The sequence below is a fragment of the Choloepus didactylus genome, assembly GCF_015220235.1.
Source record: "Choloepus didactylus isolate mChoDid1 chromosome 5 unlocalized genomic scaffold, mChoDid1.pri SUPER_5_unloc1, whole genome shotgun sequence".
Classification (NCBI taxonomy): domain Eukaryota; kingdom Metazoa; phylum Chordata; class Mammalia; order Pilosa; family Megalonychidae; genus Choloepus; species Choloepus didactylus.
Window position 1 is genome coordinate 170,114 of NW_023637573.1, and position 17,082 is coordinate 187,195.

General features: G+C 35.3%; 1 long non-coding RNA gene across 3 annotated transcripts in view; it reads right to left on the reverse strand.

Moving 5' to 3' along the window:
* LOC119524351 overlaps window positions 1-17,082 on the reverse strand; it is a 54,345-nt gene that overhangs the window by 12,765 nt on the left and 24,498 nt on the right. The window contains exon 3 of one of the 3 annotated variants that reach the window (XR_005214797.1): window positions 10,528-10,677. The exons of 1 other annotated variant lie outside the window; for it this stretch is intronic. This is a non-coding gene — a long non-coding RNA (uncharacterized LOC119524351). Of the gene's footprint in view, window positions 1-10,527; window positions 10,678-16,078; window positions 16,193-17,082 lie in introns of those variants that run through there. One more of the 3 variants, XR_005214799.1, reaches the window with a different exon arrangement.

Consider the following 17,082-nt stretch of genomic DNA (forward strand, 5'->3'; position numbering starts at 1 on the left):
GTTGATAAATCCTCATTGTTAAAAGCCAGTCCATTTCTGGTATACTACATTTTGTCAGCTTTAGCAAACAAAACAATCACTAACACTAGGAATGAAACAGAAAAATGGGCAAAAATCATCACGGGGAACAATATCTAATGAACAGATTAAAAGGTTTTGAATCAAATAAATGCAAATTAAAACTATAATGAGTCATGAACATTTTACAACTACTAGATTAACAAAAAATTTAAAAGTTGTTTTGAGAATGTGGAATACCATAAATTCTTACCTACTGTTGGTGTTAATGTAAATTGATAGAATCATGTTGGAAAACAATTTGGAACTATCTAGATAAGTTTGAAAGCATGCTTAAGTTAATGCCTAATTATGCTACTCAATGACCATAATAGCAGTAAATAAGTAAATAAAAATAATAAATAAAGCCAAAAAATTTAAGTCTGTAAATATTTGAGATTGTTATCAAGAGGAAATGGAATAAATTGTTAGCTAGTCAATGTATAATGGAATTAATGTATTAGTGAAAATGAACACAACCCTACCTACGTGAATGGGAAAAAAGTAAGACAAGAAAGCATATGTATACTTAACACTAAATTTTAAAACACACACACACATACATTATAAACCTAGTACAAAAAACAAAGGTGTGATAAAGGGAAAAAAGTGGTTACCTCTGCTCTGGGGAAGAGCCAAGGAACATGATCGGGAAAGACGTGTGGCTATTGCTGTTGTTATTTAAGCTGAGTCTTAGGCAGGCATTTGTTCATTTTATTGTACTTTATACACAATGTACTTATGTATACCTCCTTTTACAATGATGAAGTATTTTATTAAAAAAAAGAGGAAAGTCTATGTAATTCAGATGAGAGAAACTGGCTGCGTGTATAAAAGAGAAAAGGACTCAAGATATGAGAGCATAGCTAGAGAATAATATGAGCTGTAAATTACAGGAGGGAAACTGGCCTTAGACAGAAAGAGTTTCTCAGTTGTAATAAAAGGGAAGGAGATGGAAAGAGTACATATAATAAACAGATAAGTAGGTCTGATAAAATGTATGAAGCAAGATGGTATCTTTTCCTAAGATGGTATCTTAACTGACACTGAGTTGTGATGAGGGGATGATTTGGTCATTTCAAGAATGTAGAAAAAGTTTGAAAAATTCATTGCTAAGATTAAACGGGAAAATTAATAAAAGAAACTTAGTAGGATTGTGCAGAATTTTGAAAGTCTGTGTTTTGTACACAATTAATCTCTGGTATTTTCCGTTTGCCCCTTCGTGTATTTCTTAATGGGTTTGCTCTCAAGTTCAGTACAGGGAAAAGAGAAATTACTCAGGCCTGTGGGTTTAATATATGGATACAACAAGAAGAAATACAGCAAGAGGGATTGACATGTCTGTAAGAATTTAAGGAAATAATGGATTATGGGACCTAGGGTAGAAAAGGGAGATAGTTTACAGATTGAGGAGAAAAGTAAAAGAGTTGGTAGATTGGAGGGTATCATGAGATGTATGATTAGTAGTACTTGGAGTTGTTGAAAAGATGAGCAAAGAGGATTTTAACATAAAGTTTAAAAAAATTGAGTCCGTAATTCTATAAATAATGAAGGAAGGGAGGGAGGGAGGGAGGGAAAGACAACTCTTCCTTACAGAAAAATTCCAAATAATATATGTAGACCCTTCATCACCCCAGAGGTGGAGTTCAATCTCTTGCCCTTTGAGTATGGGCTTAAACAGTAACTTTGCTTCCACAGAATACAGTTTTGAAAGGGAAAAAAATTAGCTTTCCAGAGGAAAAACCTGGTGCACACAACCTTAACTAAGTGATCAGGGTCCACATCCTCAGTGATGCCATGTGGCTATCATGTACCCCTGATGTGGTGTGATGAGAAAGGCACTTTGCCTCTGTAAGAGTCTTTCCAGAAATCCATAGCCCCTGTCTGATGATGAGAAACATGTCAATCAAACCCACACTGAGGGACATTCTACCAAATATCTCCCAGTAGGCTTCAAAACTGCTAAGGTCCCAGAAAACAAGGCAACATGGACCAGACAGAGGAGATTAAGGAGACATATGACTAAATGGAATGTGCTATCCTGGATTGGATCCTAGAACAGAAAATGGACATTAATGGGAAGCCTGGTGAAATCTAAGTACAGCCTGGTGATTAGTTAATAATGATGTATGACTAAGAGTAAGTTTTGACAAATGTACCACAATGGTATATCATGATAACATTAGGAAGAACTGAAACTCAGTGTGGGATATGTGGAAACTTCCTATAATGTCTTCTAAATGTAATCTAAATGTAAACTTAAAGTATTCCAGAATAGAAAAAAAATTATTTTAAAAAATGTGGACAGATAGGGGAGAACAAACCGATCTGGGTGATGGGTGTCTGATTTTGGAGTTCTGAACTGGGGCCATGTGAATGTGTCACTCAAGTGGAATGGACTAGTTTACTTGGAAATAAGGACATTGAAATACTGAGAAGCCAGAGATTTGGTTTGCTATCCTCATAGTGAGTGTAGGGTTTGACAGAAAATTTTGAAAGATGGGGAGTTACTGACATGTTCGTTGAGGACAATAATTAGAATTGCATTGCCCTTTTTAAAAGAACATGAAGGAGTAATTGTTTGGAGGCAGAAATGGAGAACAAAGAAAACTTCGAGTCATTAATTGACTTTGTAATTGGTGGGAGTTTTAGAGTAGGGATTTAAAAATGAAGGGGAGGTGCCAACACTTGAGTAGGTTGCCTTGAAAGTGATGAGCATGGGTGAAATCCTGCTTTCATTAAGTGAGGGAAGTAAAAGAAATAACTGTGGACTAGTATAGTGTTCTCCAGTCTTCACAATATCGCCCACTGATTCTTGCCTCTTGATATTCGTGACCTTATATAAACTGTTCCCACATTGAATAAGGCTTACCTGTGTCACCAACAAAATATTACAGAAATAGCTATGCATGGCATCTGAGGATGGGGCTAAAGGACATTGTGCCTTCCTCCTTGCTCTCTCTTGGACCACTCATTCTGGAGGAAGGCAATCGCAACGTCGTGAGCCCTGTGGAAATGTCCATGTTGTGAATTGCTGATGCCTCCCGCCAACCACCAGCACCAGCTTTCCAGCCACAGTGAAAGCGTCTTCTCCATCCCTGTGAGGGCTTCACATGCCTGCAGCCCTCACCGATATCTGGACTACAGCCTCATAAGAAATCTTAAGCTAGAACAACCCAGGTGAATCTCTCCCCAAATTTTTCACCAACAGAAACTATGATATAATAATTATTATTTTGTAGCCCATTAAGTTTGGGGGGTAATTTATTATGGAGGAATAGATAACTGGTATGAAATGCAGAAGATAGTGCTTATTATGTAATCCCAGACACAGCTGAAGGGTTCAAGAGTTAGAGAGAGTTTGAGTGTCAAGTTGACTTAACTACAAAGTAAGATGATTGTTTTAGTACTTGTAATGTTCCTTTCAACTCAAACATTTTGCTGTTCCATTTCATTTTATTGCATGTGAAATGTACTCACTTTGGTATTTACTGGTATTGAAAATTGCTCTCTAATGCTACTGGGCTTATGCTATGAGTGATGGTAAAGTAGTTTTGAACTTAAGCTTTATTTTGTGAACAAAACATTTTGGTTTTCTTTCTTTTATTTGCGCAATATTGTAATTTAAATCGGCTACTATCCTGCAGTGCAGGAACATTGTTCTACTGTATTTCTTTTTATGGGAACTAAGCTTAGTTTCATTGCGCTTATTAGAGATAAAACCTACAAGCGTTACGGACGTGTAACTCTCAGTCAGAATGTGGATGATGTTCAATGAGTTGGAAGCAGTAGGCTAGAAAGCCTTTCACACCTACTTGGGTAGAAAAATTGTAAAAGAAATGTCTTATTTTCTACTTTATTTTAATGCTAATGACAAATGGAATCACAGGATTGTTGGGGTCTTGAGAAATCCTTTGATCCATAAATCATTCCTTCCCCCAACAAATAGGTGAAAATTTAACCTGTTTGAAAAATCCTTTAAATGAAACTCATTTCAAGTTTATGAACCAACATTGCCAAGGCATAATAATACAGGTTATTGTGGAATGCTCAATTTCATTTTGATATATGATTTAGATAGTATTTGTAAATTACTCCTGGTAAAAGTACTTACAAATAAGAGTTTATGAAATGTTTTTATTAGGGTTATCATGTCAACCTCAAAATAGCACTAGAGGTAAATTCCATTTTTCAGCACCATTTTATGAAGGCATCTGAGGTGAGGGAAAGGAAGGAAGTAGAGATTACTTAAATAAGAAGCTATAAAAGAATTCCTTCTCATCAACAATCAATTGGCCATAGACATGAGGGTTTATTTCTATTTGGCCTATATGTCTGTCCTTGTGCCAGCACCATGCTGTTTTAATTTCTGTGACATTGTAATAAGTTTTAAGACTGGAAAGTGTGAATCCTCTAACTTCATTCCTTTTCAAGCTGATTTTGGCTATCCCGGATCCTCTACCCATCCATTTAAATTTGACGATGGCTTTTCCATTTCTGCAAAGAAAGTTGTTGGAATTTTGATTGAGATTGCTTTGAATCTGTAAATTGCTTTGGATAGAATTGACACCTGGGCAACATTTGGTCTTGCAATACATGGATACTGAATATCCCTCCGTTTATGTAGGTCTTGTTTGATTTCTTTTAGTAATGCTTTGTTTTTTTTCTGTGTACAAGTCCTTTACATCCTTGGTTAGATTTATTCTTACATATTTGATTCTTTTAGTTGCTGTTGTAAATAGATATTTTTCTTGATTTCTTCTGAATGTTCAATACTACTGCATAGAAACACTACTGATTTTGGAGTGTTAATCTTGTACCCTGCCATTTTGCTAAAATCATTAATTAAATCTAGGAGCTTTGCTGTGGATTTTTCAGGATTTTCTGCATGTAGGATAATGTCAGATATGGAAAGTTTTACTTCTTCTTTTCTAATTTGCATTTCTTTCATTTCTTTCTGTTGTTACAGAACTCTGGCTAGAACTTCCAGTACAATGTTGAATAACAGTGGAGACGGTGGGCATCCTTGTCTTGTTCCAGATCTTAGAGGAAAAGTTTTCAGTCTTTCACCACTGAGTAAGATGTTAGCTACGGGTTTTTCATACATGCTCCTTATCATGATGAAGAAGTTTCCTTCTATTCCTAATGTTTATATCAAAAAGAGAGGCTGGATTTTATCAAATGCCTTTCCTGTATCAATTGAGATAATTGTGTGTGTGTGTGTGTGTGTGTGTGTGTGTGTGTGTATTTTCTTCACTCTGTTAACGTAGTGTATTACATTAATTGATTTTCTTATGTTTAACCACCCTTGCCTATCTGGGGTAAATCACACTTTATCATGGTGTATAATTCTTTTAATATGCTATTGGAGTCAGTTTGCTAGTATTCTGTTGAGGATTTTTGCATCTTTTTTAATATCTTTATCTAGCTTTCATGTTAGGGTGATGTTGGCCTCCTGGAATGATTTTGGGAGTTCCCCCTTCTCTACAGTGTTTTGGAAGTGTTTGAGCAGGATTGGTGTTACTTCTTCTTGGAATGTTTGGTAAAATCCACCAGTGAAGCCATCTGGTCCTGGCCTTTTCTTTCTTTGGAGGTTTTTTGATTACTTGTTCAATTCTTTGTTTGTAATAGTTTTGTTGAGATCTTATGTTTTCTTCTACAGTAAGTATAGGTTGTTTGTGTTTTTCTAAGAACTTGTCTATTTCATTTAGATTATCCATTAGTTGGTATACAGTTTTTCAAGTATCTTCTTATGGTCTTCTTAAAATTTCTGTGGGGTTGGTATTAATGCCCCCCTTTCATTTTTTTATTTTAGCTATTAAGTTCCCTATGTTTCTTTCTTTGTCAGTCTAGCCAAAGATTGTCAATTTTATTGATCTTTTGAAACAAACCAACTTGCGGTTTCACTGAGTCTATTTGTTTTTCTCTATTTAATCTGTCTCTCCTCCAATCTTTGTTATTTTCTTCCTTCTGCTGGCTTTGGGTTTAGTTTGCTCTTCTTTTTCTAGATACTCTAGTTGTGATGGTAGGTTTGTGATCATTCTTCTTTTTTAATGTTAGCAATGACTGCTATAAAGAAAAGAGTAAGTGGATATATCTTTTAAAAAGCAGTATTCTGGAACTTATTTCAAGAATAAAGCAGGAAGGACCAAATCCTTCAGCTAACCAAGAACAGTCAAGACTCTTGTTGCAGGCAGAATAGTGGACCTCAAAGTGCCCACATCGCATTTACCAGAATCTGGGCGTGGCTATTTAACATGGTCTGGGGAATTAAGTTTGCAGATGGAGTTAAGGTTGCGAATCAGCTGACCCTAAAATAAGGTTATCCTTTAGTATCCAGGGATAACTGATATACTCAAATGGGTCCTTAAACTGGGAGGAGAGAGGTAAAGTGTCAGAACCAGAGAGCTGGGCAACCTGAGAAAACTCAACCAGCCATTGTTGACTTTGAAGGCAGAAGGAGGCCGCAAGCCCAGGAGAGCAGAGGGCCTTGAGCAGCTGGGAGAGTGTTAATAAAAGAGTGGTACATGGGAATCCTGTATTTTATGCATGATTGCTTTGTAAACCCACTTCTCTAATAAAGACAAAAAGATTGTCTGTTTTTAATGGTATTCTAGGAAGTCCATGGCCTGCATCAGATATTTCCCCCATCCTGAATTTGCTGCCATTTTATGAGAGAATCATTAGGTTCCCCTCATCATAAGGTTTTTGTGAATCCAGAATTTCTGGGATGCTCTTAGGTTCAGTTTGTGCTTATTTGATTCAAGTATTAGCCGCATTGTTCAAACTCAAATGTAATGAAGTAACACAAATTTTATCTGTTTACTTTTCTACCTTATGAGTTTATCTGAAATATTTAATTGCATGTCATCATTGCAGTGATTCCATTTTACAATTATAAAAAACAAGGAAGGAAAGTGGAAAAAGACAGAGAAACAATTTCTAAACAATTACTACACTTTACTGTTGTTTCTTTATTTTTCCTTCATGACCATCAATTCTTCCCTTAAATCTTTTAGCTACTAAGTGGAATTGAGCTAGAAATTGCTTGTCAGTGTTTACTCAGGAACACTTTAATATTTGTGTAATCAGCATATTAAATAACAATTGGTTTTGTCAAGTCATTTTTGCCATTCCCAGCAAACGTTGATAAAATGTTCATTCACATACTATTTTTAAACGTTGTTTAAAAATACTTGTGTCTTCATTTTTAACTTTACTGGCACAATGAGGGTCCCTATAGATGTAAGGACTTCAATGGGAAGACTCAGATTTGAATAAAATTAAACGGGATTGCTTAGTGCTTGATTGTTTAAGACAAGGAGTTTGTGCAAAGAAAAGAGGGCAGAGAGAGAACAAGGACACAAAAATAGCTAGAGGGATATTACAACATTCTGCAGTTGTTGGGGCAAAGTTTAAGGAGGAAAACTGGTGTTTTCAATGTACAACTTAATTTAATTTTAGATAAAATGTGTTCGATGTTGAAAGATATAACCTGGTATGAAAGTTAAAAATATTGGAAATGTAGAACTAGAACATAGAAGACAGGAGGACCTGGACAGATTTCAGAATAAAAGATTTTTATACACATCATTTTATATAAAAGAAAGGAATAAGGGAGAGAGAAAGATGAGCATAAAACAGAGGTAACGAGAAGAAATGGCAATGTATTCTAGGAAAAAAATTGTAAGTTACTCTGCTGTTTTCTCCTAGCCATTTATAATATTTATCTGCTGCTGACCCACACATTCTTCTCTGAGAATGTCTCTCTCTCTCTCCACACACACACACACACATACACACACATCTGTGTATGTGTGTGTATATGCATATACAATGATCCCCTGAAGCCATAGGTGCTCAACATTCCAAGCTCCTATCTGGCTAAAGATGATTAGTTCAGAATTGGACACTCTACTTAAGGCAGCAACATATTGTTGACCTTTTTCTGTCTATACTTGGCAGAAGGACACTGAACACCTATACTTAGTAGCAAATATTGGCTGACTAAGTAATTTGAAGTGATCTGAAGGTTGTTTGGAAGCAATGTATGTTGATGCGCATGTTTCTCTGTGGACAGGATCAGGTCAATCGTGCAGATAAACAGTGAAAACCAGGCTGAGGCAGCAGCTCTATAAACTTTCTCCTCACTTGCTGGGTCCCCCCACTACTGACCTCCTTCTTGGGTAACTTCAAATACTCCTGATACTTAATAACACTTTCTTCTTTGGGTTAAGGTCTGTCTTGGGTGTTAGCTTGTTTCAACCAACTTAAATTTGACTAAAACAAAACAAAACAAAACAAAAAGCAAGGAAGGTTTATCAGTCATGTTCTCCCAAAAAACAGAACCAATGGGCTGCTTGTATGTAGTATACACCTATATACGTAGGTGTACGAAAACGTTATGTGTGTGTGTGTGTGTGTGTGTGTGTGTGTGTAAAGGCATTTATTTTAAGGAATTGGCTCATGCAGTTGTGGGGACTGGCAAGTCTGACATCCATATTCAGGTTGGCAGACTAGGGAAGTCTGGTAAGAGTGATGGTGTAGTCTTAAGTCTGAAATCCACAGGGATGGCCAGCAGACTGGAAACTCAGAGAGAAGTAGATCATGCAGTCTTGAGGCAGAAATTTCTCTTACTCAGGAACCCTCAGTTCTTTACTCTTATGGCCTTCAATTGACTGGGTGAGGCCCACACATGCTATGGAGGATAATCTCCTTGACTCAAAGTCAACTGATTGCAGATGCTAATTCACTCTCCAGAAAACTTCCACCTCCATGGCAACATCTAAGCCAGTGTTTGACCAAGCAACTGGTCACCGTAACTTAACCAAGTTGACAAGTAAACTTAACCATCACAAAAGGGAATACAATCTGGTGGAAGCACAAACTTAATTTACAGTTTCTTTTAACATTAAAGGAAGAAACATATTTCTGTATAAAATATAAGCTCAGATTTTAGTTTCCCTCAGATACATAGCATTAAAAGATTATTCAAGATAAAATAGGGGCCAAATCATCATGTGTTTTAATGACTATTATCTTGATTTTCACATGGATTGGGGACTAGAGAGGAGAAATGGGCAAAATATTTCACTTCTAGTGTTCTCCTGTGAACAACCAACTAATGAAACAGAAACAAGGAGTTCTTTGAAGACTGCATTCCTTAGGCAAAAAATAGTGAATGGCAGTTGTTAAATGAATTTGAATAAGATATATAACAGAGTTTCTGATTATTGAAATCTATGAGGGAAACATGAAATTCACAGGTTTTGACATTAGGCAGATGCTGTTCTCTAACTCTGGTATGTATCTATGCTCAGTAAAACAAAACAAAACAAAACAAAAGCATCATTTAAGTATAGCCAGTATTGTTTACTCAACGTGTTTAGAATGTGGTAAACACATTCCCTCTGAATGACGGATGTTATCATAATTATTGCATCAATCCTCCTTACTTTGGGGATCCCTGCCAGCTCCACGGTTACCCCCGCTGAACATCTTTATGCCCGGGCCCTTCAGTTTCTCCAAACTAGGCCTTGGACATGGAGCTAGATGTGCTGCCTCCTCAGGAACTCCCTTTCTTCTAGAAGGGTCTGGAAAACTCTTTGCTTTCCACATCTGTTAGCCACTGATAGATTCTGAACTAGCTGTCGTGGGGGAGGAGGGCAAGGAAAGCCTGACAGCGAAGGTGATGCCGACTGAAGCTGATTCCAGCAGCACTAGAAGACTAAGCCAGGTGAAAAGGTGGACACATTGCCACTAGCAAAGTCACATCATTAGAAAAACACTGTCTCATGGGGTGCAGTGGGCAGCTGTGATAAATACATGTTCAACAATGAGTAAAAGGGAGGGTCGCTCAAAGTGACCGAGGCTGGGGAAGTGGGCAGAGGTCAGCTCTGAAATCTCCCTGCACAAGGCAAGGGGGCTCCGACTTTGCACTAGAATTCTTAAAATTTAGCATTTTCTTTCCTTGTTTGATAACTGAGCTATTTTTACCCTAGGAAAGGGTCATCATGCAAGAAAACATAATTTCCCAAAACATAACATATTTACTTTTTTTTTTTTTTTTTCGCTTTGAAACATCAAGGCACAGATAACGGGAAATACAAAGGGAAGTCAAAGCAATTGAGAAAAGGTATTTGATTAAACTTAAAATATTTAAATATATGTATAACTCATTTGTGTATATGTGACAAACAGTCTGAGCTGAGTATCTCAGATGCATTGCTGAGCTGGAGGATGCTGCCAAATATTTCTTTTTTTGCTTGAGGAAGTACATCATCCTTTGATTATCAGGTTAGTTATCTAGAGTGTATCATTTTATTTTCCCACATTTCTGTGGTCATTCAGGTATTAATGAATGTTACAAGGAAGCCACCATACTGGCTAAAACAATGCTTTATTTTTTTCCCCTATAATTGTGTTCTATGGACTTTGACTCTGCATGTCCTCCTGTCTCACATTGTGGAATTATAAAAGTGATCTTGAGAGGTCAAGAGCAAAAGTCAAAGTTTGTTTCTTGCTGGAAGAGTTCAGCTAACATCATTATTCTTTGTGATTCTTGCTGAGGGAGTATGAATCGTTAGCATGGTCAAAGCCATCAGCCAGAGTTCCAATTTGCTGTGTTAAAAAAGAGAGAAAACATCAACTGTTGGTGTAATTTATTTATAATGCTTTGGCTTCATTTCCCTCTTTCTATTTCAAATCCAAATAATTTCCTAAATTATAAATGCTAAATTTATTGTATTTTTAAACAGTGTTATCAACTTTTCCATAAGCCAATTAAAAACCTGAGAATTTGAAATGAAAATAATGAGGCTTATTCATTTATCACTAATAAAGTTACAAAACAGATGAAATTTAATAATAATACAGTATTGTCTCATATTATTTTTTAATTTCTTAATAATGGAATGCAAGTAGAAATATTAGTTCATTAAATGAGACAACAGAGTAATTCACTTACTATAATCATTTTAATGCCCTAATTGCATTTTTTACCTTTCAGTATACTATTCCACTTTTCATAGTTAGATAGGTAATATTTTCCCATGAATAACAGATTTGTTAACAATTATGAATTGCTATAGCTTTAGGATAACAAAAAGTCTTGGCTACAAAAATACTGTAATTGTAACTGTTTTTACATTTTCAGTGATTAATTATGTTGGCATTTGGCTCATAATAAAATTGTATTACTTTGCATTTCTTCAGCATTGTTTTTCTAAGAACATCAAAGTAGTTTCTTGTCTTGTATCCTTGTCTTAGTGTGTAAGCATAATCATCTCAGTTTTATAATGCTAAAGTAATTAGCTAATTCTTTAGGAAATTATGCATTCTTTAAAGTTGAAAATGGAAAAATAGCACATTTTGCATGTTTTTTAAACCAAGAACTTTTGGGTGTTGACATTTGATTTTGTAATGCCTCCACTGATATCTAAGTAACTGTACTTGTTTCATTTAGCCTCTTTTAAGATAGAACGTTAGTAAATTATAAACTGAAAACATTATATGAATGAAAGATGTTAGTATGTGTATCAGTAAGCTTAGAGCTAAAATTCTAGCTGCTTTTGTGTCAAGTATTTGGGTCTTGTGTATTGCATTTCTACATCTGATATATTCATGGCATAATTTTATAGTCATACTTAATAAATATTTATTTTTAATGCTGCTACTCTATAATGAAAATATATCTCTGTAAGCTACTTTAATCAGTCTTTCAGAAATGTTTATTAGAAAATAAATACACTTAAAAGAATTTTTCAGACCATTTCCAGATGTAATGGCAGCAAAATAAAGAGAAAAGTTTATATAGCTCACCTACAAATGGATGAGGCTGACTGAAAGAAGAATCATAACATAAAAGTAACAATTAGAATTGATAAATACATGACCAGTGCTATAAAATTCACATAAAGGGTTAAAATATATTTGGAGATTTCTTGGTATTGACATAATCCTCAAAGTCGACATATTTTTTGTGCCAAACAAAGTTTGTGTCTACCCTCTGATCCAACCCCAGGTAAAATTCATGAGATCAATGTTTACTTCTCATGGCCATTTCTACTCTATAGATTTTCATCCAAAATGACATTGGAATAGATTGCACAAAGGAACTGGTAAAAGTTTACATGAGGTAGATGTTAGTAGAAGAGTGCTCATTTTCAGGTGATTCAACTACATTTTTTTGTTTCTCTGGAAAAAGAGAATCATAATGGGGAGCATAAAATAATATTTGTAATATTACTCAATTTTAAACAACAGTTTGCTCACATTTTGAACAATGAACACTGTTCTTCAGGGGAGAAAACCCTAAGACAAACCTGACAATTGATTTAGCTGTCTCATCTAAACTAAAATTAGAAAATTACAAACTATAGTAAACCTCTTCTTTATAAAATTAATTGGTTTCTGGGTCACAGAAAGATGTGAGACTTCAGTGGATATCAGAATTTTTGTTAAGAATGTACTCCCTCTGCCAGCTGCCTTGGTTGGGTTGCTATATAGAGACATTTTTGAAGAATCTTACTGACTTTCTGAAAACAAAGAAGTATAAGACCCCTTTGCTAGTGTTCGGGTTAGCTAGAGCTTCACTGAAGAGTGGCTGATGGTGTCCGGAACACCTCTGACAGCTTGGAAGGAATGTGGCTGGCATCTGCTGGTCCTTTGCTAGCAGACTGTGTTTCAAAATGGCATTCTCCAAAATGTCTCTGGGCTTGTCTCTCTCAGCTTCTCTGGAGCAAACTCTGGGCTAGCATCTCCAAACGTCTCCAAGCATCTCTAAGCATCAGCTCCCAAGCATCTCTCCAAAAGTCTCTCTGAGCTGCTCTCTGTGTGAGCTCCCTTTAAAGGACTCCAGTAAACTAGTCAATACCTACCCTGAATGGACAGGGTCAAATCTCCATAGAAACACTCAATCAAGAGGTCATACCCTAATCAAAAAGATTAATAAGTCTACCCCCCACAAGACTGCATTAAAGAATATGGCTTTTAAGGGGCATAATATATGCAAACCAGCACAACTAGTGAGTAGCTTTCAATCCTAACAGAAGCTCTGGCCATATAATTTATGAAAACTCTGAATAACTTTGAGTGTGCATAATCTTCATTGAATTAACAGCTGCTGTTTTATTTGATTTTGGCAGAATGAAAAGACAAGAGATTAAAAAAAATTTTAGGAGAATGATCAAATTTTAGAAGGACATCGATGACAATGTGTAAGGAAAATTGGTGACACCAAATAGAGAATATTTAAAATGGAAGTTAAAAAAATAATTAGACATAAAATATAGAAAATTTTCCAGGAAATGAAAATGGAATCTATTTAATAGAAGGTAATTCATATCTTGGTTAAGTTACTGGAATTGAAAGATAAATCATTATTCTGAGATGCAGCAAGAAGCTGTCATTCTCCTACAATGGGAAAATATCTGACTGGTCTCATATTAAACACAACAAAAACTCAATAACTAAAGAAAAATATGCAATTTCAATAAATTTCTAAGGATGAACTGTATCCATTTTTTTAAAAAAGGCAGCCAAAATAAAACATCTAGGATATAAGCGGATATAACATGGGCTTCTTATGGAATATTTTTTCCCTGAACTCCAGCCACCCAAGATATCAATCAAAAAGGTGGAAAGAGGGGATAACTTGTGAAAGTAGAATCAGTAATGAAAACAGCTACATCACCGCAGTTAAAAACATAAAAAAATAAGAGTATATTGTGAATAAATTTACACTAATTATTTGGCAGTTTGGAAAAAATTAATAAATTTGTTAAAAATGCAACCTGACAAAGAAGAGAGGAAAAGAATTAGAAATCTCATTTTCAATCTCTTCTTAAAGACCTTCTCACAAAGGAATTAATTAATTCTTCAAAAATTTTTATGCAGGAAATTACATCGATCTTGCACAGTATTCTAAAGAAGAAAGAAAGAACATTTGCCAACTCTTTATAAGATCAACATATATTTGATACCAAATATGATAAGGACAGTACAAGAATGGAGAATTATAGATCAATATTCTCATGAATAGAGATGCAAAATAATCTCAATAAAATATTGTCAAATCCAGCAATATATAAAAAGAATAATATGACAAGACCAAGTAATGTTTAATCCAGAAATGCAAAGGCTATTTAATATTCTAAAATCAAAAAATGCAATTCACCGTGTTATCAAAAATAGAAAAAAAATTGTTGTTTCAATGTTAGTAAGCTGGATATGATATATTTATACAAAGGTAATTTAGAATTTGTTTTCTGTTCAAAATTCTGTAAATTCAAAAAGCTATAATACATGTGACTATAAATAATTAACTATTAGAAAAAGTAAATTGAATAAGCCAATCTGGAAAAATGGGAGTCAGAAACAGAGAAATAGTCTATCTAGAGTAATAGAAGGAAGCCAAAATGAGATCTAGTAACAAAAATTACATAAAAATTACAAGAGAATGCTAATGTTTGATGTATAAAAACTATTTGTAATTCTCAGTTACACACTAAATATTCTGACATACATAACTTTCAAACTTAGTGATTATTAGTGGATATCAAAAGCAATTCAAAAATTAAAATTCTAATACCTTCAAAAGCTTACATTTTAAATAATAATTGATGTAGTGTTCTTTAACATTTTAAAGTTTGTACTTGCTAGACCAAGACAATTATTTTAATTAGGAAAAACATTGGAAGCATTTCCATTAAAATAAAAATAAATGTTTCATTGACTCTAAATTTTCCAAAACTTCAGAAACTCGGCACAATGCATCAAAGATACGGTATGATACCCAAACCATGTCAGGCTACTAGGTTTAAAAAAAATAAAATTCTTAAAACCAATACAATAATTAGTCATATTATTGAATTTCATAGAAGGAGTGCTTTAGAGCACTTTCAAATCCAAATATTGAAAACATTTATAAAGATATTTTCATAACAAAATATGGCTCTTTTATTCTAGATTTATTTTATTAGAGAATATCAGAAAAAATGGCCACAAGGTTAACGATAGCCAGGAAATTAATTATGGTATATCAACTGAAAAAGATATTGCTACTAAAATTTGGAATTAAGGAATAGAGTTAGAATAATAAATACAATGATAAATATTAAATTAGAATAACAAATAAGTTGAACTTGTGAATAAACGAAATGTTTTTAAGAGATACATGTGTTTTCTGACGACTTGACAGCTATTAGCATTATCCATCCTTGCTGGATTGACTCTCAGTGGCAGGTGCCCTTGCCTGGGTAACCTGCTGTCATTCTTCCCAACCCTCCTTTTTGACGGAGACGGAATATTCTTCCAATTGTTGGCTCTTCATGAGCTAATGGAAGGTGGCATTTCCCTAGTTCCAATATGTAAATTTTGTTTAATCCAAATCAAATTATGGTAATTGTTTTTCAATTGGCAGAGAACGGCTACTTCAGGGTTTGTTAACGTGATTAGCTCCCTGGCCAATGAAATATGCGAAAACCTCTTCCGGGGGTTGTCCAGGGAGATTTTTTTCTCCCTGATTAATGAAGATGTGCCTGGAGATATTCTTCTTCTTCTTCCTTTTTGATTGTGTTTGTGAGGATCTCAAGCCTGGAGTTGTGGCAACAATCTTTAAATCATGAGAAGTCAAACCTGAAGACATTTAAAATGTCAAGGATGCAAAACAGAAATATCAAAGACACCAGGGTCCTTGGTGATGTGAGTGTGTTGCTCAAGTAACCAATTCTGGAATCACATTCCCCAGGACTTCTTATTAACTGTGGTATTAACCCTTAATTGTTTAAGAGGCTGACTATTACTTGCTAACAAAAACGCATCGACTGATACAACTAAAAGTAACACAATCAAAATGCAATTATTTCAAAATGGTGGCAAAGGAATTTTAAAGAAGATATTTACATTTTAAATGACTTTTTATGTTTTTAATGTTATGCAGCAAAATGGATAAGGAGGTATACCAGTTTGAAACTGTTATCTATGCCAGGAACATAATCCACTCTTGTGGGTGCAGACTTACTGTGGATCAGATCTTTTGATTAGATTATTTCCATGGAGGTGTTACTCTGCCCATTCAAGATGTTCTTCATTAGTTCACCGGAGTTCTTAAGAGAGCCAGCACAGACCCACACACCTGGAGATGCAGAAAGCAAGACATTTGGAGATGCTAACCTGAGAGATGAAGCCCAGTGTACTCCTCGGAGAAGCTAAGTGAGAACCCATGGATGCCTAAAGACAAGGCCGCTGAATCAAAAACTGAAAGCAACACAACCCAAAGAAATGGCAGATAGCAGCCACATGCCTTCCCAGCTGACAGAGGTGCTCTGGATGCCATCAGCCCTTCTTCAGTGAAGGTATCCTCTTGTTGATGCTGTGGTTTGGACACTTTTCTGTCCTTAGGACTGTAAATTTGTGAACTAATAAACTGCCATTGTAAAAGCCAATTCATTTCTGGTATTTTGCATTCCGTTAGCTTTAGCAAACCAGAACAGGAGGGGTCAAAATGTTTTTGATATCTATAGCCTGTCACTAAAATGGCCATATGGATTTTCATTATGCAGTTTAAGAAAGCATGATTTCAAGGTTTGTTTACTTATTTAAGACTTAAAACAAGTCAGCTGTAAAGCAAAATATCAATCCTAAAATCAAGTAAGTCAAATATACTATGCTTCTCTGAAATAACATAAAGGAAGGCTTCATATGAGCTAGCAAGTTGACAGAGGGAAAGCTGGTGTTGTTCTAAACTAAATTAGTAAAACTCAGTGTGTGGATGTGTTGAAGGTCCACAAGACCAATCTCAGCTTCAGTAATTCTCTAGGAGAGCTTATGGGACTCAACATACAGTTGCGCTCATGGCTAAAATTTATTACAGCAAAAGGAGGCAAAGTACAATCAGCAAGGGGAAAAGGTGCCTGGTGTGAAGTCCAGGGAAACCAGGTGCAAGATTTCTGAGTCCTCTCGCAGTGAAGTCACGTGGGACGCCCTTAGTTCCCTAGCAACAGGTGGTGACAACTCATGGGGAGT